This window comes from Myotis brandtii, unplaced genomic scaffold (assembly GCF_000412655.1).
Source record: "Myotis brandtii unplaced genomic scaffold, ASM41265v1 scaffold112, whole genome shotgun sequence".
Lineage (NCBI taxonomy): Eukaryota > Metazoa > Chordata > Mammalia > Chiroptera > Vespertilionidae > Myotis > Myotis brandtii.
This window is the reverse complement of record NW_005353838.1, coordinates 2,748,309-2,763,024: the sequence shown is the minus strand read 5'-3', so window position 1 is coordinate 2,763,024 and position 14,716 is coordinate 2,748,309. Positions and strand designations below refer to the sequence as shown.

The 14,716-nt window shown below is 38.2% G+C and overlaps 1 protein-coding gene across 2 annotated transcripts in view; it reads right to left on the bottom strand.

Moving 5' to 3' along the window:
* CERS6 (ceramide synthase 6) overlaps positions 1-14,716 on the bottom strand; it is a 276,337-nt gene that overhangs the window by 72,878 nt on the left and 188,743 nt on the right. The gene's annotated exons all lie outside the window — the stretch shown is intronic.

Sequence of the window (14,716 nt, the reverse complement as noted above, 5' to 3'; positions counted from 1 at the left end):
GCGCACCATTTCTCTCCACTAATACTGGCAGTGCATATTTTAGCAGCCGATTGCCATGTCATTAGTCTTGTACTGATTGGTTTGGTATGCGCAACAGGAAATATTTCACTTTTGGAGAACAAGAAAAATAGGTTTATTTGTGTTACACTTATTAATTTGTGCAGTTATTCAGTGTCTGGTAAGTTTATGTTCAAAAAAATATTAATTTTTATTAAAATGTTCTATTATTTTATGTTAATGATTACTCATTTATTTCAGCCCTTTGTATTCAGCATATCTCTATCGAAATAAGCCTATGTTTCTATGAAAATTGTCGCTTTTGTTTTTTTGTGGCCCACATTAACTTAAACCTTGTTTATTTGGCCCGTGTTAGCCTTTGAGTTTGACATGCTTGGTTTACAACATTGTATAATCAGATAGGACATCTAATTGTACACACAGACTCAACACATTTGTAATGAACAGGGAGGAGTTAGTGAAGATTTAAACAGACTGCTGAATAATCCAATAATACCAACACAAACTTTCTCATATTTTTATAGTAAGTTTGTAATTCTTTTGCATCTCTGATCTATAGCTATAGCACTTTGTGGTTCACATTCATATACATTTTGATATACATCTACATACATTTGTCCATTATTAAGGAACATGGTCACTAATCCAATCCATATGTGTTTATGTATCTCAAAATGTCACTGAAAGATTAGTGTCAGATGTATTTGTACTGACCTAACTTCCTTATTTTGTCCCAGATCCTGTAAGATCAGGGTTGCTGCCCTCTGTAGTGTGATAATGTAGCTGTCTCCCTGAAAGCAACACATATCCTTTCACCCTGTACCAGTGAGGATGAGGATGTGAATGAGAAAGGGGCTAATAAATTTGACAATTTCAGTGACTGAAATTAACCTCACAAGGTGATCTAACCTTAAATTCCCACCTGGGGAGGTCCAGATGGGTAGTCACACCCTAGGCCTATAAAAGGTTTACCTTTGCTTAAGCAGCCCTGCCCATTGTTCTTGGGCATCTAGGTTAACACTCCTTTGAAATGCCAGAGTAATCCTCTTTCCCAGACCCTTCAGAGGTGTAACCACCCTCAAGAGAGCACATAATCTTGTTAACTCTCCTGTAATCCAATCATATGGATTTCCTCTCCTCACGTGTGAGGGCTGCAGTGAGAAGGTGGCATGTCAGGAGGAGAGCTCCCACCAGAAACTAAACTCTGCAGGACCTCCATCTGGAATTTCTAACTTCCAGAACCATGAGAAGTAAATTTCTGTTCTTTCAGCCACCCAGTCTGTGGTATTTTGTTATGGCATTCTGAGCTGACTCATACGGCATCATGAGACAAGGCTTAATAAATGGTGCTTAATAGCTATTAAACTACACATCAACTAATTTCAATCTACGAAGACTTATAAAGCATCTGAGCAAGACTAAGACCATAACACAGTAGATTCAAAATGACTTCTAACATTCTCCACCGAAGCCACAATGTATAATGGGATTTTTCATTATCTCATGCACATCTGCTCCCAAACACATCACTTGAGACACAACTTGGCAACAAGCATATTGATCAGTAATGGTGTCCTGTGGAAGTCTTCTGTGGCTCTTCTTACCCTGAGCAAACCCAACCCCAACACCAGGATGGAGGTCAGACACGCCGCTGGTGGTCACCCTGCCACCTTCCTTTGCATTTTGACCATATGCATAAGACCTCAGTGCTATTTACTCCATGATTTTTTAAAGAAGAAAATTAAAGAAGCTTTTTTTAAGTGTCAGTAAATCTGCTCTTTTATCTAGTTTCTTCTTTTTATCAGCAGTTCTGTAGAGGTTTCATAGTGAACAAAAAATATATCAGATCTGAACATTTTACTTTACCATCTAGAGTTAGATAGGTTTGGGCTTACTTTTTCAAAGTTTCATTTGACATACTTCTGAAAAGTAACAGTTTTAAAAATCTACCTTTCAGTTTCTATACCACCTATCATGAAGAAGGATTGTCACCAAATTCAAGGCAGTGTTATCCGTTATGCCCAGATTTCAAGACACCACCAGGGAGCGCCAAGTCCGATGCAAAAGCATAGAGTCTTTTATTCAAGCCCGGGCTTGGTCCCTCTGCCTCCATTACTGGATGCAAGAGAGCCCCGAGTCCCAAGAGAACAAAGGTTATATAGGGCTAGTCATTTGGGTGGGCTTAGGTAAGTGACGTGAGTTACAGAGATTGGTCACTCTGGTCAGGGTTTTTCAGCAGGGTTTTACAGCACAAAGGTCAGGAAGTGACGAGCACATTCTGAGGTTTGAGCCCTCCCCCACTATGGCCTTATTAGGACCTTAGCTGCGTTCCTGGAGCTTCATTGGTCCACTCAGGTGGTGGCTAGGGGAGTTAGGATATTACTGGCATTCCTGTGGTCACTCTCAGAAAGGGGAGGGGGTTTAGGCTCAGGGCCCAGCCCTACAAGATAAAGTGGAGGAGAGTTCATTTCTGCTTTGTCCTTTCATTGTCCAAGCATAGAATGTGAGACACTAAGAGTGAACCCTAATATAAACTATAAACTTTGGGTGATAATGATGTATCAATGCAGGTACATCAACTTTTTCCTTCGGATTACATCGAGGATTTATTGTAAGAAATAACCATGAGAAAAATGCTTCCAGTCTGCAATGGGTTTATATTAGAAAGGTTAGCACTAAGTAACCCTAAGTCAAATGGGTAAGTTCCATATGATATTTTTCCTTTTAAATGTAGTCCAAGGGGAAAAAAGTACTTCCCTTCTGTGAATACTTAGTATGCTTCCTCTTACCAAGTGAGAATTATGTTACCCTACTATCTTTTTAAAAAAATATATATTTTATTGTTTTTTTTTTTTACAGAGAGGAAGGGAGAGGGATAGAGAGTTAGAAACATCGATGAGAGAGAAACATCGATCAGCTGCCTCCTGCACACTCTCTCCTGGGTATGTGCCTGCAACCAAGGTACATGCCCTTGACCGGAATCGAACCTGGGACCCTTGAGTCCGCAGGCCGACACTCTATCCATTGAGCCAAACCGGTTAGGGCACCCTACTATCTTTTTACCTTGGTTTTGGAAGCTAAAATCTAATTCTATAGCTCAGTCATAGCAACTGTGATTGTCTTTAAAATCTTTGCTTATTTTTCGTTTTATGTGTAACTTTTATGTTAATATCTATATTAATAATGCTATTACATAAACATTGCAAATTCCTTTCAGAAACATTCAACTGTAGATTTAAGTGAATTAATATAAATTAAATCCATTCAAAATAATATTTAATGCACATTGTAAAAGAACTCAGAATGCAAAGAAATATTTCATGTGTTGTGAGTTTAAAAATTGATAAATTAAAAAGAATGAAGCCTGAAGATGCTGCTGGTCAGTGGTGAGTTGGCTAGAGTGCTCCCAGGATATAAGAGTATCCTTTCCTCCTTTCCTGAGTCAGTAGAAATGTGACTATAAATCTACAATGCAGACCAGTGACTCCTTCCTGGAGGCCCCTGGCATCTCCCTGAGCTTTGAAAGCTCCCCTGATGTGCAAATATAATTTGGACTTGACCCTGAGGCATTATATAAAGATAGCAGCCTTTCCTATTGATCGGGCTTTTAAAAAGATGCTGGTCCTCTAGACCTGGTCAAGCAAGTGCCTTCAGCATATTCAGCAATCAATTTAGAAAGTAATTTGCTGAGCTGCCAAGCATACATAAATAGGAGTTCCTTGGAGATGAGCCCTGAGGGCACAGGGTCTCTGTGGGTTTAACCATAGAAACAAAGGGAAGAGAAATGTGAGTCGCATTTCCATGCCTTCTAAGACCTGCCAGCCAGTGATTCCCAATTTTTTCTGCCTCTGCTTAGCTGAGAGATTACACACACACACACACACACCCTCTAACTAACTGTGACTGTGATTATCAAGAGTCTGAGTAACAGGAAGCTTAAAAAACCCAACTCTCCCACTGGTTCAGATGTGGACTCTCCTCCACACCCAAGGAGAATCACTGCAAAGCAGAATGGACTGATCAATCAATTTCATGTTTAGAACAGAAATTAGGGAGAAAGGAAACAGATGAAGGAAAGAGATGAGAAAAAAATGAGGTGAAAGGCCTAGAAGGAGGGGAAAATGGTGAGAACGTCAACAGAGGTGAAAGGCCTAGAAGGAGGGGAAAATGGTGAGAATGTCAACACAGGGAGAAAGACAGAGAGAGAGAGTAAAATTTGAAGAGAGAGAGAGAGAGAGAGAGAGAGAGAGAGTAAAATTTGGGAATGAAGCCAATGAGAGAGACTATTAAGAAGCACAGAATTAGTCAAAAGATTATTTAAAGAAATTATAATATATTACAAAAGTTACTATTTCTAATATGCAAAGAGCCCACAAAAATTTATTAAAATATCAAAACACCCAATGAGAAAAATGGGGAGAAGAATAATAAACAGGAAACACAATAGAGAAAAATATATATGACCAAAAACATATGCAAAAATACCACAGATTTTTTTTTTTACCCATGTCTGGAAAATATTTAAAGAATTTAGCACACAGAAGTCAGCAGTGTATAGAGTCTACAAATTTAAATAACACTCTACAAATTTAATAACCTTTCTAGGAAGTAGTTTGGTCTTTAAATTCTGCATATCCTTTGACCCAACACTGATTGTAAAAAAACTAATTAGACCTATATATAAAGGCATTTGTGCATGGATTTACACTATTACTTTTTCTAGTAATACAAATTCAAACCTAACTTCAATAATGGGAGGTTAGCATGTGCTTACATGGGATTCTATGAGAGCAGATCCTGAGATGAGGGTATGGATTCAGGTTGTTTATTTGAGAGGTGATCCCAGGAAACAGAACAGAGAAATGGGGAAAGTAAGGTAGATGAGGGAGATAATCCATTATGGTTTTCAGGACCAAGCTGATTACTGCTGCAGGCATCTCAGTTCCACTTATAACTTTCCCAACACAGGACTGGGAAGTGGGGTGGGGAGGCTGGGCATTTATCCTATAACTACCCCCCCAACCCCCACTGATTGAGGTTTCAGTATTAATGAATGGCTCCATATTTCTAGGTTGTACCTTCCTGTGTTTAGGTGACCTTTGTGGCTTTGGGAAAAGCGGGAACAGAGATATAGCACAGCTTATATCTGAGGTGGGATACTGTCAGAGGTGCATGGAACTGTCCACCACATCAGATGGGCTAAAGAGATGCAACAGGCATATTCACATTTTAGGTTACAATTAGATTCCATGCAGAATAAACAGTGTACATTATTTAAAGTGGGCATATATTTAGACACACACACACCAAGTGTGTCATGAACAATGCCTGGCAATATTTGCCAAAAGTTACTTAGTGATTATGTATAAGTAATGATTATCTCGGGTGATTTTTACATTTTTTTCATAAATGTTTGTATGTCATTATTAGATTACACAAGTAATTATAACTATATTTTTTTCTGCAATAAACAGGTCTTATTAAAATCATAAAAAGCCAAAGTTCATGTACTTTTAACAGATCTCATTTAAAAAACACACACTTTTCCTTTCTGTTCACAAACAAGACTAACAGCATAAATGATATATTGCTAGGCTCAAATTATTCAAGAATTCTAATTAACTTTAAACTAAAAGCTAGTATATGAAATAGCTGCCTTCAGAGTATTTACATGTTGACAGTGACATTTAAAGTATAAACAAATCATTAACAATTTAATTCTAAATTCTCAATTAAGAGAATGTGGCGTGAGAAAATAATAAGATGAGCAGATAATCTAGAATAAACCTTGCATTCATTATGCGGTGAGCAACCATTTTGCCACCCATCCACTTACTCTTATTTTGAAGGTCCCCTCTTCCTTACCACTTTCAAATCAACTAGGCCCTAATATCTTTGTGCTAATATTATTGTATCCTCCTCACCCACTCACTCTTTCAAGTATTTATTGAGTGGCTACCATGAATTAGGAATCCTGCTAAGCATGAAGATGCAATAAGACAAGTTCTCCATTTTCGGAGAATTTGCCATCTCCTGGGTAATCCAAACAATTATATGATATAGCAGGGTATCCACAGGATGCAGAGAAGTCGTACACAAAAAGACACCCAGCCCAGTCATGGAGGGTGAGGTGGGAGGGGAAGGCTTCGCCAGGAGGTGTCATCGTAGCCGAAGCCAGAAGGACACGCAAGCAGAAGGTGGGGAGGAACTGCCAGATAGAACATGGGCTTCCCTATCTTTCAGAAGCCATGTCTTATTTCCAGCACATCACTTTTCCTAATCATCATTTCCTTGCATTATTCTCTAGGATTAAAAAAAAGAGAGCCTCTTCCTCTTTCCCATCTGAGAAGGTAAAATGCTTCTGCCTCACTGTCCTTGCTCCTGGAGGACGGCTTGGTCCCTGGTGACCATGCAAGATGAAGTCCACTCTTCCCAGGAAACATCCCCTGCTCTCTCCATGCTAAGCGCCTTGCTGTGCATGTCCACTGATTCCCATCCGTGTGCCTTAACTCCTGGGTCTCCTTGTCTGCGTGCCACCTGTCATCTCCACCCCTCTGCCTCGACGCCTCCTGATCAATCTTCCAGGCACTAGTCTGTTGGCCTCCTGCTTCCTGAAATCACTTTGTGCAGCTCTTTGTAGGTCTTCCTCTCCAATGAACTCCAGCTTCTTTGAAAAGGGTGTATGTAGTCCATAAATTAGTTCTCAATGTTCAAAATTAGTTCTCAATGTTCAAAAAGTGCCCATTATGTGTCATAGTGGTTTTACATTTTTTGGTATTAATTATTTTAACCAAATATCAATGTTTAAGGAGAGTTCTAAGCACACAAAAGGCAACAGAATACAGGCTATGGCTTGTGAATAAGAGCAATATGGATCAGCGGAAAGAGGCAAGTGATGAAGAAGTACACATGTGGTAATTGGGCTCCGTCTTGCTGTCAGGCAAGCTAGACAGTTCTTGTCAGTTCTTGTCACTTGTCAGTTCTTGCTTTGCTGTGTGACATGCTCACTGTAAACTTCACAAATGCTATAAGGAGAACAGACCATGGTGGCAGAGAATTCAAGCTTCTCTCAACCATGTACTAGCTGTGTAAGTCATTAATCCCTGCACAATATTTTCAAATCAAACAGCTGCTTTTCATGAATAGGATACAGTTTTGTCAAGCAGAAAGAAAGAGAGCCAAACTGGGACTGGAGCCAGATGAGAGAGAAGAAAGGGAGAATTCCATCATAAGATCCCCAAACTTGCACATCTGGATACATAGAGAGGGTCTTCGTTTTTAATCCTATGAAAACAGGAGCTACTCCAAGGAGCTGGGCTGCGTACTGTTGCTCCAGTGAGCAACTAACCAAAAGGTCTATCTGAAGAGTTTTCTGTGTTCTTCACAAGGACTCATATGGCTGCTGGAGCCACACAGCCTCCCAGAAGGCAGGAGCCCCACCAGAAATGGAGGGCTGGTAATAAAAGGGCCACTGCCACGTATAGAATGGTCTTCTCATTCCTATCTTTAAGGTTTACTCAGGACAGAAAGAAGTGATATGAAAATAGAGAAAACATGAAAAAACAAAACAAAGAACTTAGAATAAAATGTGAGTAAACATTTGGCTTTTTTTTTAAATCAGAAAGGCTTATTATTCTGAATTGAGTATTTGTAGACATTTTCTTTAAAATGAACAAGTGAGATTGTCACTTCAAGAAAATCAAATGAAAATATTTGTTGCTGATGATACAATTCAAGCTTTCAAGCAAATAGTATTCTAGAAAATACATACATGCTTAACAGCCTCCAATTAGTTAAAAACTTTTCTGTGAAAACATTAAAAAATATGTTTTTGATATTTATAATGAGATGTGTCAACATTTGAAAGACCTGTGTAACTCAGCGAACAAATAATTCCCAAATGACCAATTCCTGACATTAAATAATCATGCATGCAAAGGGGAATGATAGATCAATGGATGTGAATGTAACCAAGTACAAAAAGTTCACTAACATTAAAGAAATTACTTCTTGTCAAGTTTTGGTGTAGTATTAACGAAGAATACCTATAGGATTCTAAAAAACACTAATAGGATATTTCTGCCATTTCTAACTCCATGTCTTCTTGACTTTCTTCATATACTTCAACCCCCACTCCTCCTTTCCCCCTCAAAACACCCCACATCACAATAGATTGGATGTAGAAGCAGGAATGAGAATCCAGCTCTCCTCCACTAAAACCAGATGTTAGAAAGGATTGCCAAAAAAGCATTGCAAAAATATCTACCTTTTGTTTTATAAAATATGCTTTTCTTAAAATGTTATTTATGTTACCATGTAATGATTTATTCTTGCTACTTGTAAATAAATAAATGTTTTTAAAATTTATCAGTTTTAATTTCTAATACAAATATTACTGATAGACATGACTAATAAAAACAAAAGGTCTTCAAAATCCTGTATAACTGTTACAAGTGTAAAGGGTTCCTGAAACCAATGAGTTTGAGAACCACTCCACCAAGGATAGCAAATCAACAAAGTGAAATGAACCAAGTCTCCAAAGACCACATGGAGCAGAGTTGCCCTACTGGCCTAGGCTACTCATATTTGGGTTGTTCCATGAAGCAGAAATAAACTTCTTTGTTCTTTAAGCCACTGTGCTTCTGGGTCTCTTTGCTACATAACTGCAGGTTAGTGCTCATCCTGACCAATTCAAGGCTCCTATGGCAACAGATACACACAATGGGATTAGCTTAGGTTCTCAGGAAACGAGTTCCTTTAAATCTATTTACTGAATAAACAATATTCAGCATGTGCAAGGACACATCAACTATAGCTGCTACTCAATTTGATACATTCCCTCCTCTACCTTTTCCAGACTTTACCACACACCAAAATTAGTCCCAAGAATCCAAAACCATAGAACTGCATCAGGTCGAAGGTGGGAAGACTCTTTTTGCCAAGGTGGTGATACCCAATGTTTAATCAGATCACCCCCAATGATGGGAAGAGAATAAGGGTTGCCCTTTGAGACCATACAGCCTAAGAGACATTCAGGATTTTTATAAGTCATCATTTCTTTAAATGAATAGACCTCAAACAAGGTTCTATCTACTTAAAAATCATTTTTTCTGAGAACACTTTAAAGGAATTACATAAGAAAATGGTGAAAAGCCATAGCTCACTCTCTCTCGTTTAAAAATCTTGGGAACTTTAGGTTTGATTTTTCTTATGTATGAAGTTTGACTTGCTTTTTAATGTTATCTTGCCACCATATCTGTGTGTTATATCCAAAAACCTACAACAATATTATATGAATCATGAGTCCAAATATATTATGAATAAACAGTTTTATGTTTCCCAAACTCCTAAATCTTTTATCTAGATGTGGCCATATAGGGCCATGGAAGATGCATTATTTCTACGAGTGAATATGTTCAAAGAAAAAATTGTATTGTGCTATTTTTATCTGAGAACGTTGCAGGAAAATATAAAAATCAGAGACTTGTAAAGCAGCCAAACACCTGCAATGTTCAACTATATAAATTGAGAACACCACTTTTATGAAAGGCAGGAGAATCTAGAAGTAGAGAAACCAAAGTTCCGTAAATTCCCAATCCCTGCAATTACTGAAAGAACACAAGATAGAGAAGAAGGAATCAGAATGGACACAAGAGCCCGCTGTCAGACCTCAGTCTACCACTAACCAGTGGGGTGACAGTGGGTAAGTCAGTTCATCCATCTGGTTGCTCATGTGTGAAATTAGGAGTTGGACTGAATAATTCCTATGATCACTTCAAGTCCTTCATTTCACCAACCTCTTCAACTCCTTTTTTTCTCCTTAAAGACAAGATCCTAGTTAAACCATGCTCTGATCAATTTGCAGATTCTGACACCCACAAACAGAAATCCAACAGCAGAGGGAGACCCCCCTTTTTCCTCTTTTTGAAAGGATTTTAGTTTTCCACTGCAATTTAGATTTTTTGAATCACTGACATAATTAAGTCACTCTTATTCAATCCAATTACAGCATTATTAGTAATCAGTATAATAAAAAGCTAATTTTGTCCAATTTTATGATGTTTGAGTAAAAGTCACAAAGTGAGTAATTGCTTTCCAATGGGTCTTCTATCTGTGAGGTTCAAGTTTTATATTGTGTTTGGTATTAAATATTAAAATTTTCTAAATTAAATACTGATGAAAATTTGATGATATTTTACTTTAGGAAAATAATTACCCCTTTTCCATTACAGTCACTTTCATATATTAAAATTCAGAAGGGAACTCACAATTCAGTTTACCATTACTCAATACTAATAGCACAAATGATCAAACTGTACCCTTTAAAGAGTGGTACATCTTTATATATTATTTATCTTCTAATTAGGATAGAGAAGTTATCCTTTGAGTTATTTACAAAGAAGGAATTGATCTTTATGCAGTTAAGTTTTGATCAGCAGTTTCTGATTTTAATGAAGCCTGCCTTCATGCCTTCCCAGCTTCTGATCTTCCAAAAATGTGTAATCATTTTTTGGAGGAGGGGCTATAAGATGTAATTAGGTTAGATGAATGCAACCGAATTACATCAAGGGGCTGCACCAGCAATACAGAAGTAGTTTGCTGCATATAAGATAAAGCCTTCCTCTCCATGAAGAAAGAGCTCTTAAAATCAATGAGACAGAAAGATGGGGTGATTAATGAAACTGGCATGATATTGAAAACATAATCTAAAATTATCTATTTACCAGAAAGCAAAAACAAGACAGCCAAGTACAACCAACCTTTCTATGCAAGTAGAACCAGGTTCCCTTTTTCTCCTGTTGTATTTTTTTAAATGCTTCTTTGCTTTGTTTATCTCAACACCTAATGAATGTCTGAGTTCACTGATGTCCACACTATTAACCCATCAATGTTTATTCTCTTGTAGTTTGCTCTCATGGGCTTATGCTTATTACTTGCCAAATACCTAACTCTTCAGGCACATACACTATCAATTACAGAACTTGCCGTGCAAACAAGTGAAAAACAAGGTTATTTATTGGCAGTGTTGAAAAGGCCATGACATTGAACCAACCTGAAGCCATCAGTCTCCAGACTAAGGTATACAAATGACTTCATGACTTCAGTTTACTCAGAAGATATGCACAAGGTAATCTTTAAATGAAAAGAGCCACAGAAAATGACATTTTACTTGCTCCAATACAAACAATGTTAGCATTTGAGCTGGGAAGACATACTGTTATCATTGGGAAGTATTATCTAGAAAATTCACATGGAGCTAAGGTGTAATTATCCTTTAAGCTAAATGACAATCATATTTTTGTTCTTCAATTCGAGTTTCTAAGATACTCTAATTGAAGAGGCTTTGCCATTATACATATATTTTAAACTCTATAGGGATGGCTCAGTTTGGAGTGCTTCAAAATGATCAGTCACCAATTCTATAAATACATGTTTTACAAAATAAACTAAGTAAGAAGCCATCAATTTACCTTCTGATGCTAGAACATACATATGGATAGAATTGCCCCGTTTTCATATACCATTAGTTTTAAATAGAAATAACATATATTCTTACCTAACGGTATTGTAACAAAACTGTATTATAATGTAGTTACTGTTCCACTGAACAAAATTTAACCCAGGATTAAATTTGTAACATCAAACTATTTTAAAATGGGACTGACTGTGATTATGTCCCTGGGAAAATTAAGAGGATATCCAAAGAGAAGAAAATTTACATTTAGTTCAAACAGGAAGTAATCAAAAACTGTCAAAATGTAGAGAAAACTGGCATTTGTAGTAAGCTCCAATAGTAACAAGACAGAACTAGAAGGTCAGCTGAACCAAGGATTTCCTTAGTTTAAAATTATACTTACTTAAATGGTACCACTTAAACAAGTGGTACAAAAATAAACTGAATGCTGGAACAATTAAGTTCCTAATATACTCTTATGAAACATGCAATAAAATTCATTTATCCAGCACCCGCTGTGTGGCAAGCCATGTTCTAGGGATTTAGGAGTGAACAAAACAAACAGAAAATCATTGTGCCCACAGACTTATTTTCTAGTGGAGGAGACTGCCAATAAACAAGAAAAATAAGCAAAAATAAACAGTATGTTACATGAGATGAAGGTTAAGGAGAGAAAATCCAGTAGGAAAAGGAATATGAAATGTCAGAAGTTGTAATGGGGAAATGACATTAATAAAGGTTGCCATGGAAGATGTCACTCAAGTGGTGATTTTTGAGCAAAAACCTGAAGGAAATCACCTGTCACTAGAAGTTTTACTTGTCTGACTTGACTACATTAGTTTCTACCTTTATTTATATGCAAACTAGAGGCCCGATGCATGAGATTCATGCAAGAGTAGGCCTTCCTTTCCCTGGCTGCTGGCACTGGCTTCCCTCTGGCACCCGGGACCAGGGCTTCCCTCCGACCCCGGCTTCGTCGGGAAGGATGGAAGGATGTCCGGAAGGAAGTCCGGTCTAAATAGCATATTATGCTTTTATTATTATAGATAAAGTAAACCAGCTACACAGAAGAGAAGACAGGAATAAGGGTAGAAGAGATAGACATTGTGATTTTAATTGGCAATAGCTTCACCTCTGCTTTCAAGAGGTAAAACACCTGTGCATTCAAAACACCAGTTTATGTGTCATTTGTGAGTAATAAGTTGCATCCTTAGGTGTGGTCCTTGCTAATTCCACTTATGACTTTCCTGGAAAGAGAACTGAGATGAGGGGTAATAAGACCTAGGAAAGGAGAGCTGGCAAGTGGAGAATGAAAAGGGAAAAACCAGTGTAGATAAATTTGCTGGTTTTAATGCATGGACCTGCTTCCACATTTAAACTGACATGCTGTCAAGTGAAAAAAATCATGTGACTTTCTGTTTCAACTCTCTGCTCTATAAAACGGCCATGATGATCATTGCATCAGGTTTTATGAAACCAAAGCTAAATAGAGGTAAGAATTTTAAAAGTATTGACATCATAGAAATGGAAGTCATTGATTTTATTCCCTAGATTACCCTAATCACAATATCTATAATAATAAAAGGGTAATATGCTAATTATACCGGACAGCCGAACGACCTTCCGGACATCCTTCCAGACAACCTTCCGGATGAAGCCGGGGCTGTGAGGGCTGAGTCCCTTGCATGAATTTTGTGCATCGGGCCTCTAGTCTATACAATAAAAGCCTAAGCGATCGTTATGGCAGAACGACTAGTCGCTCTGATGCACACTGACCACCAGGGGACAGATGCTCAATGCAACACTGCCCCCTGGTGGTCAGTGTTCTCCCACAAGGGGAGCGCTGCTCAGCCGGAAGCTGGCGAGTGCAGCAGCGGTGGTGGGAGCCTCTCCCGCCTCCGTGGCAGCACTAAGGAGCAGCAAGCAGGCGGGTGATAAGGAGCGAGGGGTCCTGGACTGCGAGAGGGATGTCCGACTGCCAGCAGGTGGACATCCCCCAAGGGGTCCCAGACTGTGAGAGGACGCAGGCTGGGCTGAGGGGACCACCCCCCTGTGCCCTATTTTGTGCACCAGGCCTCTAGCATTGTAATAACAGAAGACAACAAAATGAGCAACACAGAAATAAATTCATTGGAGACATCATAGTCATTGTATAATCAGGACTCTGAAGCAGTGTTTTTACTCCGAAGACACCAGATGATGAATACTTAATTCTTCAATATGCTTGACCAGGATAAAAAATATGCTCCAGAAAGTATTTTAATAAAAAATACTTTCCAGCCACATAGCAACAGTATCTGAGACTTGAGAGAGACACCAATAGTACCAGTAATAATAGGCTTTTCTGCCCTTTCTGAAGAGAGTTTTATATATCCTGAACAGAGTTGCTTGTCCTCCTCCCCTAGTTGCCAGTACCAACATTGTTGCCCCTTTCTTCCTTAGTGATAGAACCCCAGCTTTAAGTGGAGTACATTGTCTCCTGAAATAACAGAGAAGACATTGTCCAGCCTTCTTACAGCGAGGTGGGGCTCCGTGTCTCACTTCTGGCTTATGAAGTAAAAATGCTGTGGGGTGTCCATAAAGGCTACATAATGAGAGATGACCCAGCTGCTGAGCAACTATCTTTCTGTCCACTATTCCTTCTTTGGGGGCATTGTTTCATTGATGTGATGGCTGGAGCTCCAGCAGCTATTTTGTACCAGCAAATAATCTTGAAGATGGAAGCTGTGCATAGTGATGGAAGCTGTAAAAGACAGAATGTCCCTGTATCCTTAATGACACAATGGAGCCATCAAATCAGATTCCAACTGCCTCCTTCCAGACTTATTTTATATGAGAAATAAACTTTATTCTTACTTAAGCCATTTATTATTATTATTATTATTATTATTATTGCTATATGCTCCAAACCTAGTCCTAATTAATATAATAGAGCGGAACACCAAAGGACATATGAAGTCAGGGAGAGATTTCAAATGTGTAACAATCTTATGAATTCCTAATACACTGATTTTGCTTCCAATATCCTTAAAAAGCATGTTGTATTTGCACAACTCCAAGCTTATTACAAAGATTTAATAAAATTTCAGCTTCATGTGCTAAAGTAATAATGCATAATAATTTGCCTTATCTCTTCAAGTAAAAAATAATTAGTGCAATTTAATGGCATTAACTCAGATAAAATATTAGAACTGAAAATGGAGATAAACTAGAGTACCATGTCATAGAAAGAATCATTGGCAT